This window comes from Magnolia sinica, chromosome 12 (genome assembly GCF_029962835.1).
Source record: "Magnolia sinica isolate HGM2019 chromosome 12, MsV1, whole genome shotgun sequence".
In the NCBI taxonomy this organism is placed as follows: Eukaryota; Viridiplantae; Streptophyta; class Magnoliopsida; order Magnoliales; family Magnoliaceae; genus Magnolia; species Magnolia sinica.
The window spans coordinates 54518831-54528054 of record NC_080584.1 but is presented as its reverse complement, the minus strand read 5'-3'; positions in this window follow the sequence as shown (position 1 = coordinate 54528054).

Sequence of the window (9224 nt, the reverse complement as noted above, 5' to 3'; positions counted from 1 at the left end):
CTACTCGAATGGTGTTTCTAGTGTTAGGGGGAGCAGCTACACCAAGATGAGAGGAGTTTACAGTTAGGGGGAGCAGATACTAGGTTGTATACATGGTTTCTCTAAAAATTTTAAAATTGTGTAAAATGCATGTACACACAATTTAGGATGTGTATTTAGATACTGTTCTAGGGTATTTTGGTATTTTGTCATGTAATTGACAAAGGGTGAGATTGAAAGTGCCCTGGTTTGTCAATTAGCGTGAGTGTTGAGTCAGTTAGACTACAGAGTCTCATATGAAGATTAATTCAAGCGTCTACCTCAACCGGATGTGTGGAAGCTCACCACAGGTAAATTTAAGCCTCACATCCCATGTCCCAAAACACGAGGTATATAAAACCATTAAAACAAATTAGAACATCATAGGGTTTTAAGTTAAGAAAACCTTTTCAAAATCAGAAAATTCTCTAAGTTTTCTTACTTTGTCGATTTTATCGATACACATCTCGATATGATCGATCTGTGCTGTCGATGTCCTCGATGACTAAACGATATCATCGAAATGAGGACAAAATACGTCCAGCAAACACATATAGCTCTGGACGGATTTATCGACGTATCGATGTAACCATTGATATCATCGATATTTGAAACTCAAGGCCATCGAAGGTGACTCGATAATATCGACAGGTAGATCTCCGGTGCCGCTATTTTTACTTAAGAAAATATCATATGCATCAATATATCGAAGCACTTCTTGATACCATCGAAGTTTAAATCTCGATGACGTCGGAAGTCCCTCGATGATATCGGTCATGGTCGCCTAATTTTCTCGCAATTATTTCAGGGTAATTTATCTATGATCAGGGGTCACTCGATAGAATCAATATTCAAATATCGATGATATCAGTACGGTTTCGATGGCATCGAACAGGGACAAAAACTGTCCAGCAAGCTTAAACGAAAATCCCTTGAATTTATCAATGCCTCGACACATCTATCGATATCATCGACATTCAAATTTCGATAATCTTGAAGGTCCCTCGATCATTCTTGTAAACTTGAAATATTTTAAAGTAAGTCTCTCTCATTTTCAAATGTCGATAGATCGAACCTAGTATCAATAGAATCGGAGTTTGAAATCCAATGACATCGACACCTGTTTCGATTCCATCGACCAATTGGCAAAAGGTTTCAAAAGCATATGACATTTGAGTTTATGTCATTAAGCGGACCGTCGATGCTATCGAGAGTATATGCTTGATGATATCGACACCGCTCGATGATATCGAACTCTGTCATAATGTGACCGTTTTATATCCGTTGATACATTTTACCTATTTAAAGAGAGGCTTGTCTTTAGTGCTGATAGAGAAAGAAGAGAGTGCTTTTGAGTGTTTCAAGCCTTAGATCATTTACCCAAAGCCCTTTCTCTCATGGGAGTTCATCCTCCAATCCACCCTCATCATTGATATTCAATAGAGTGAATTGGGGAATGAACTTCCACATTCAAGGATCCCCCATCTACTACCTTAATGGCAAATCATTAAGCTGGGATACCTTGAATACATAGATGATTAGAATCGCTTTATCTTCCTGATAGGAAAATATTTAGAGAGTAGGATTTCATCATAACCTTGACCCAACCCGACGCCGTATATTGCTACATCATCTGTGTTGCGGATCAAGGAAGCAGAAGACTCTTCATCAATAAGGAGGAAATCTTCGTCAAAGAGCTGAACGGGACTCATCCACTTATCTGTAAGTTATTAGAGTCAAGAGGGCACTTATGATCATTCCTTTTTAGGATTGGGTCAAAGGTGTTTCTCACCCTTTAAGCCCTCGTAGGAGGCCTCCGGCGGGAGTGTACGTGGTGGGTGTGTTGTGTTGACCCTTGCTTTGTGGAGAGGACAAATAGTTAGGTTCGTAGTGTGGATCCTTGGCCAGTGTGCGTAAAACCCGGGTGATATATGTTGACCCTTGCTTAGGGAGCATAAACAGTCAGCCTCTGTGTAGGTTGTAAAGGTTGAAGGTGAACCTGATTTAAAATATTAGGTTTGAGGTGAACCGCTATGAAACCTCCTTAGTGAAATCCAGCACACTCAAGGGCTGAGTGCGTCTGCCGGGAGTGGAGTAAACAAGTAGTCGAACCACTATAAAAATTATTGTGTTTGAGATTGTTATTGTCTTTCATTTATGTGATTTTCTCAAATGATTTCATATTTGATTATCTGAAATCACATTTCATACACACACAGTCATATCCATCATAAACTAGTTTGCATATTGCTCATCTCTCAATTAGTTTGTGATTGGATCCTCTACAAGGCTTCGAAGCCAGTAAAGTTAATTTTGAATAATCCTAATAGATGCTTGTTGTTAGAATTAGTGTGATAGGATTTTTAAATAAACCATAAAAACTTTAAGATGTCCTATTCACCGCCCTCCAGGACATATTGACATATTCCTACTTCAATTAAAGCAGTCTTTCCCACAATTTCAATTGGTATCAGAGCGGGTCTCTCTTTAAGGGCTTCACCGCCTAGAGAGTGATCTTGACTGAAGTTAGGAATATGGCCAAAGGAGAGGGCTCATCAGTCACAAGACCTCCAGTATTTGATGGCTTGAATTACGCATACTGGAAGGCTAGGATGCACTACTTTCTAGGATTTGTTATCATGATGTTTGGCATATAGTTGAAAGAGGATATGTGCCACCAACTAAACAAATTGTACTTGATAATGGCACAACCATCACAAAACCCACATCCAAAGAAATGTGGACAACATTCGACAAAGAAAGGCAAACATCCGAGGCCAAAGCTATGAATGCTATCTACTATGCTTTGTCCCAAGACAATTTCAATCAGATAAGTATGTGTGAGACATCTAAAGAAGCATAGGATTTATTAGAAACAACGACCCATGAAGGCACAAGCACTGTGAAGAGATCTAAACTGCAACTCCTAACTTCATAGTTCGAAAGTCTTAGAATGGAAGAGCATGAGACCTTTATGGAGTTTTTCACAAAGTTAAATATCATTTGCAACTCCATGGGTGGATTGAGAGAAAAAGTTCCAGTTCCTAAAATCTGTAGGAAAATACTAAGATCATTGCCGGAATGGTTTAATCCCAAGGTTACATCCATTGAAGAGTGTAAGAATATTAATGAAATGAAAGTAGAAGAACTGGTAGGTTCCCTACAAACTTTTGAACTATACTTCAAACAAACCCAAAAATCCAAAACTACTGTCCTAAAAACTTCAAAGAAAACAACAAATGAGGACAGTGGAAGTGAAAAAGATGATGAAGATGAGGAAGTAGCTTTGCTAGCACAACAATTTAGGAAATTCTTTGAGAAGAATCGTGGCTATCCCTCCAAAGGTAGAAAGGTGGACAACAAACCCTCTCCAGGCAAATTTGGTAGAAAGACCAAAGAACGACAATGCTATGCTTGTCAGAAGTATGGACACATATCTATTGAATGTCCAAACAGAAAAACTAAGGGCAAGGCTATGGTTGCCACATGGGATGATACAAAAGAGTCAAACTCAGAATCTAGTAACTCAGAGAGTGATGAAGACCAGAAATCCTTAAAAATTCTTATGATCTCCACTACTCCAATCATTCCCAGTGAATATGAGAACGAAAAAGAACAATAAGCCACTGAATCATTTCCGTCAGATAACAAGGAAATGGAAAAGGAAGAAGAAGAAGATCAAAACAAACTACAAGATGCTTACAATCAACTTTATATCCAAAGCATCAAAGTGATTAAAAGACTTGGAATATCTGAGAGCAAAAAGGAATTGTTGCAAAAAGATTTGGACAAAACTCTAGAAATTAATACACATCTGATCAATGATTTATGCAAATATCACTAAATCCGAGACCGAAAAACAAAACAAAGAAGTTGAGCAATTAAAAGACAAAAATATGTTTCTTCAAAATGAAAATCATACACTCCTGTTTGATCTAGAAGAGTCCAGAAGAATTGCCAAGCTAAGCTGTAAGTTTTCCTAGAGTGGTGAGAAGTTAGAAAAACTTTTAGTTATGGGATACTCTTAAAAGGACAAAAATGGCTTAGGATATGAACAAGTTAAAGCAAAATCTGGATATGGAGCCCAAATAGAAAAATTTGGTGCTTTCAAAAGTAATACAAGAACTAATAGGAAGAAGGAGCCATTCAATCAAGTGGGTGAATCAAATGAGAAAGCTAAATGGGTAATTAAATAAAAGAAAAATTGCCTTGCTACTCACATAAATCTTTTGACAGGAAAAAATACTAAGTGGTACCTAGACAGTGGTTGCTCAAGATATGTCACAGGTGACAAGTCCCTTGTTTCAAACTAGAAGAATCTTTATAATGGGATAGTCACCTATGGAGATGGAACCACTGCTAAAGTAATTGGACAGAGAATCATAAAAGGGATTAATTTGCTTAAAAATGAGAATGCTTTCTGCATAAAAGGTTTGACACATAATCTCCTAAGCATATCTCAAATCTGTGATAATGGGCATGTGATCAAATTCAACAAACAAGAATGTGAAATCCTAAACCAATCAGGAAAATCAATAATGAAGGGTCATCGCACAAACAACCACTGCTACATTATCAGAGGCAAAGAAAGGACTGATGCCTAGAAGTACTAAACATAGAAAAACAAGTCTAGGTCATGCATTTAGATCTGGATATTTGCTGAAATGATGCAATTTTTTCTAAGATCTAGATGATATATCTGAGGTTCCTCACCTCAATCGTTTGTATATAAACATTCAAATGTTTATAATTTTGATGTTTGCATTGATTGTACAAAATTTTGTTGTGTATGCTGTTGACAAATAAACATACTAATAATATACATGAAAGACTGTCTAAATACTGAAAATTGAAAACATTCACCTTTGAGACACCTGTTAATTAATCGAGTGAACGGTTCGATCGCATCGACCGAGAATCGATACCATTAATGATCTCTCAAGAGGCCAAATCGTCGGGACTGTTGAACTTCCTTCTGATCTTTATTGAAAATATCAATAAGGTATCCCAATGTCATCGAAAAGATGTTTGATAATATCGACGGTTATTAGAAAATTAAAGACGAAAGAACAGAAAAAGAGACTCACTGGTTGATTTTGGAATGGGATTACATTTCTCAGGATAAGTTTCCTTTCAAACAAAAATGTCTAAAAACTTGGTTCTTCCACAACAACCCTCAATAAAGAGCAAGAAAGGAAAGAATAAAGCAACTGGGTCATCTCCATTTTTAACTTGAACCTTGTGGTAGAACGGTCAGTTCAGAGGAAGAGCAATACACCTTTTGGGATCATCAATCTCTTAGAACGGATTGGATGAGGGAATATCATGAATCTTGGTGGAGGATTTCAGCACAATCTAGTGCATCAGTTTTTGAGTTTAATCTACAATGTTAAAAATAATCCTCCAATTGTTTCAGTCGCTGTCATAAATTGGACCAAGCACATCACTCCTAGACTGATAAGCCAATTGATTGGGGTAGAGGTCATTGGAATACATGTATCAGAACGAAATATGAATGGTCTTAGTGCATGAGGTGAAGTTACTCGAGCGCTATGTGATGGTGCTACTATACCAAGAAATGCAAAGAATATCCTTCATGTTAAATATCTCAATCCTGCATACAAAATTCTTCACAGCATTTTCAGCACAAATGTCTATCCCTGTGAAGTCTCTGGCAACATGCTTTCTCCATACATGCTAAATGTTTTGTATGATGTTCATCTCGGTATTTACATCTGCCTACCCACTCTTATTCTACAACAATTAATTCAAGTGTCTTCAGATGAATCCATCACTATACTTCCATTTCTATGTCTTTTGTCCAAACTATCACGTCAATTTGCCTCCTACTAACGATATCCTGCACCTGTGTGCCTAGTTCAATCAAGAAGACGTTAGTAAAATCGTTGCCAACACGCCTCGTGGGAGAAAAATCGATCCAAGCTCAGACAAAGGATATCCTGTACTCCGTCCTGTCTCTGTTGAGAACATTCAGGATCGATCTGCTTGAGAGACAATCCTACATAATGAAGCGGTTGGATGATCGTGAAGCCTGGCTATTGGAGATCAAAACCATGCTGGTAACTCAGCAACATGCTACTCAACAAACTCTCGATGCCTTGCCAGCACATAAAGGTTTTTTATTGTTTAAACGTATGACCAATGCATCACATACCTGGAGTCTCCCTGAAATGTTAAGGGCATAAATTTTTTTTTAATGCTCTTCACTCATATACATGTGTTATGTATTACTAATCTACCAAGTGTGAAGAGTTTTTGTTGGTATCCTCTAAGTAAAGAATATACTTCGGTGTTGGGGGCCCGTGAAGTTTACTGCTGTCTGGGGCAATATAAGTGTTGGATATATTTCTGAAATGTGGCTACTTATAATTCACTATTTTTACTGCCACAATTATGTCTCATAATTCCCCTATTTTATTCAATTTCTGACATATGGCATGGATATGATGTTCTTTTAATAATTATCCTATCTGCTATATCACTGCTCTATCTAATCTACTATGCATACGTAGTTTTTGGAAATGTTGTGTGCTTAAACTGATTTAATCATTATACATCAATATTTTATATATGTATGCTTACTAAATGATTGGTTCTCCCAAATACTTCAAACTTCAGTCAATATCAACTGCTATATCTTTGTCAATGACTGACAAAAAAGGGGAGAACAGATCAAACACCCCGAACGAAAAATTGTATATCTACTTGAATGGTGTTGCAGGTGTTAGGGGGAGCAGCTGCACCAAGATGAGGGGAGTTTGCAGTTAGGGGGAGCAGATACTAGGTTGTGTACATGGTTTCTCTAGAAATTTTAAAATTGTGTAAAATGCATGTACACACAATTTAGGATGTGTATCTAGATACTGTTCTAGGGTGTTTTGGTATTTTGTCATGTAATTGACAAAGGGGGAGATTGAAAGTGCCCTGGTTTGTCAATTAGCGTAAGTGTTGAGTCAGTTAGACTACAGAGCCTCATAGGAAGATTAATTCAAGCGTCTGCCTCAACCGGATGTGTGTAAGCTCACCACAGGTAAATCTAAGCCTCACATCCCATGTCCCAAAATACGAGGTATATAAAATCATTAAAACAAATTAGAACATCATAGGGTTTTAAGTTAAGAAAACTTTTTCAAAATCAGAAAATTCTTTAAGTTTTCTTACTTTGTCGATTTTATCGATACACATCTCGATATGATCAACCTGTGCTGTCAATGTCCTCGATGACTAAGCGATATCATCGAAATGAGGACAAAATACGTCCAGCAAACACATATATCTCTAGATGGATTTATCGATGTATCGATATAACCATTGATATCATCAATATTTGAAACTCGAGGCCTTCGAAGGTGACTCAATAATATCGACAGGCAGATCTCTGGTGCCGCTGTTTTTACTTAAGAAAATCTCATATGCATTGATATATCGAAGCACTTCTCGATACCATCGAAGTTTAAATCTTGATGATGTCGGAAGTCCCTCGATGATATCGGTCATGGGTGCCTAATTTTTCAGCAATTATTTCAGGGTAGTTTATCTATGATCAAGGGTCACTCGATAGAATCAATATTCAAATATCGATGATATCGGTACAGTTTTGATGGTATCGAACAGGGACAAAAACTGTCCAGCAAGCTTAAACGAAAATCCCTTGCATTTATCGATGCCTCAACACAGCTATCGATATCATCGACATTCAAATTCTGATGATCTCGAAGGTCCCTCGATCATTCTTGTAAACCTGAAATATTTCAAAGCAAGTTTCTCTTATTTTCAAATGTCGATAGATCGAACCTAGTATCAATAGAATCGGAGTTTGAAATCCAATGACATCGACACCTGTTTCGATTCCATCGACCAGCAGGCAAAAGGTTTCAAAAGCGTTTGACATATTGACATATTCTTACTTCAACTAATGCGGTCTTTACCACAATTTCATGAATAACCATCCAAAAAACAGTAGTAGGAATGACCATCTATCCTTTCTAAGATTTGATCAACGAAAGGCAAAGGAAAGTGGTCTTTCCTAGTGATGGTGTTCAATTTTTGGTAGTCAATGCACATTCTCCAACTAATAATGACTTTAGTTGGCACGAGTTCATTTTTTGTACTGGCTACAATGGTGATCCCCGACTTCTTTGAAACCACCTAAGTTGGACTCACCCATTGGTTATTGGATATTGGGTATATGATACCCACATCCAATAGCTTGAGCACTTCGACTTTAACCATCTCTCTCATGTTTGGATTTAATCGGCGTTATTTTTGTCTAGACACTTTCACATCATTCTCAAGGTGAATGTGATGAGTGCAAATCAAAGGATTTATTCTCTTACGGTCCGTGATGATCCATCCGATTATACTCTCTTGTTTTTCATCCAGGTGGGTAGAAATTACCATCAGATATGTCTCATCTTGACCTAAGTAAGCATTCAAGAAGTATCAAGGCACCTCATCAGGTAAATGAAGTGTCTTGGTGATCCTAATGTTAACCCAAAACATCCCTTAAACCTTTAGATGATCCCAAAGCTATAGGTAAACTTTGTTGATCATCCCTTAGCCTTGGAAGCTTAATTGGAATATGATAAGTAAAGTTACAGGAGGTGCAAAGTAGTTATGAAATAATATGCCCAAAACAACAGTTTTCAAGTGGTTCTTGATCCCATCAATAGGTTATTGGTAGGATTCAATGGAATTGAAGTAACACTCGATCCGATTAAATAATAAGTTTAGGAACTAAATAGATAATTTCTAAATTTTCTTAATGTAATCGACAGACAGTTCAATCCTATTGAAGTACATTTGATCCCATCAAAGGCCCTTTCAATCCTATCAATAAAGTCATTAATTAGCCATTTTAAAGTCATTGCAAATCAGTTTGTTATAAAACGATATTTGATTCTTGGAAAAAAATATAAGATTTTGTTGTAATAGAACTTAGGAATTTGTTCATTTATATCCCATACTCCAGGCCTCTAAATCTATGAGATAAGTCATTTTAATTCATCATTTGGAAGAGGATTCTAACCTCAATAAAAAAGATGAACTTAATTTACACATTGTTTTAAAGATTAGACTTGAATCAAAAGTCAAGTCTTTATATAAACCCTCTAAAACAACCATCTAGGTGAATCTCCTACGATTACAACATTCCATTAGTTGTAAGAAATTCACCCAACCTCGCA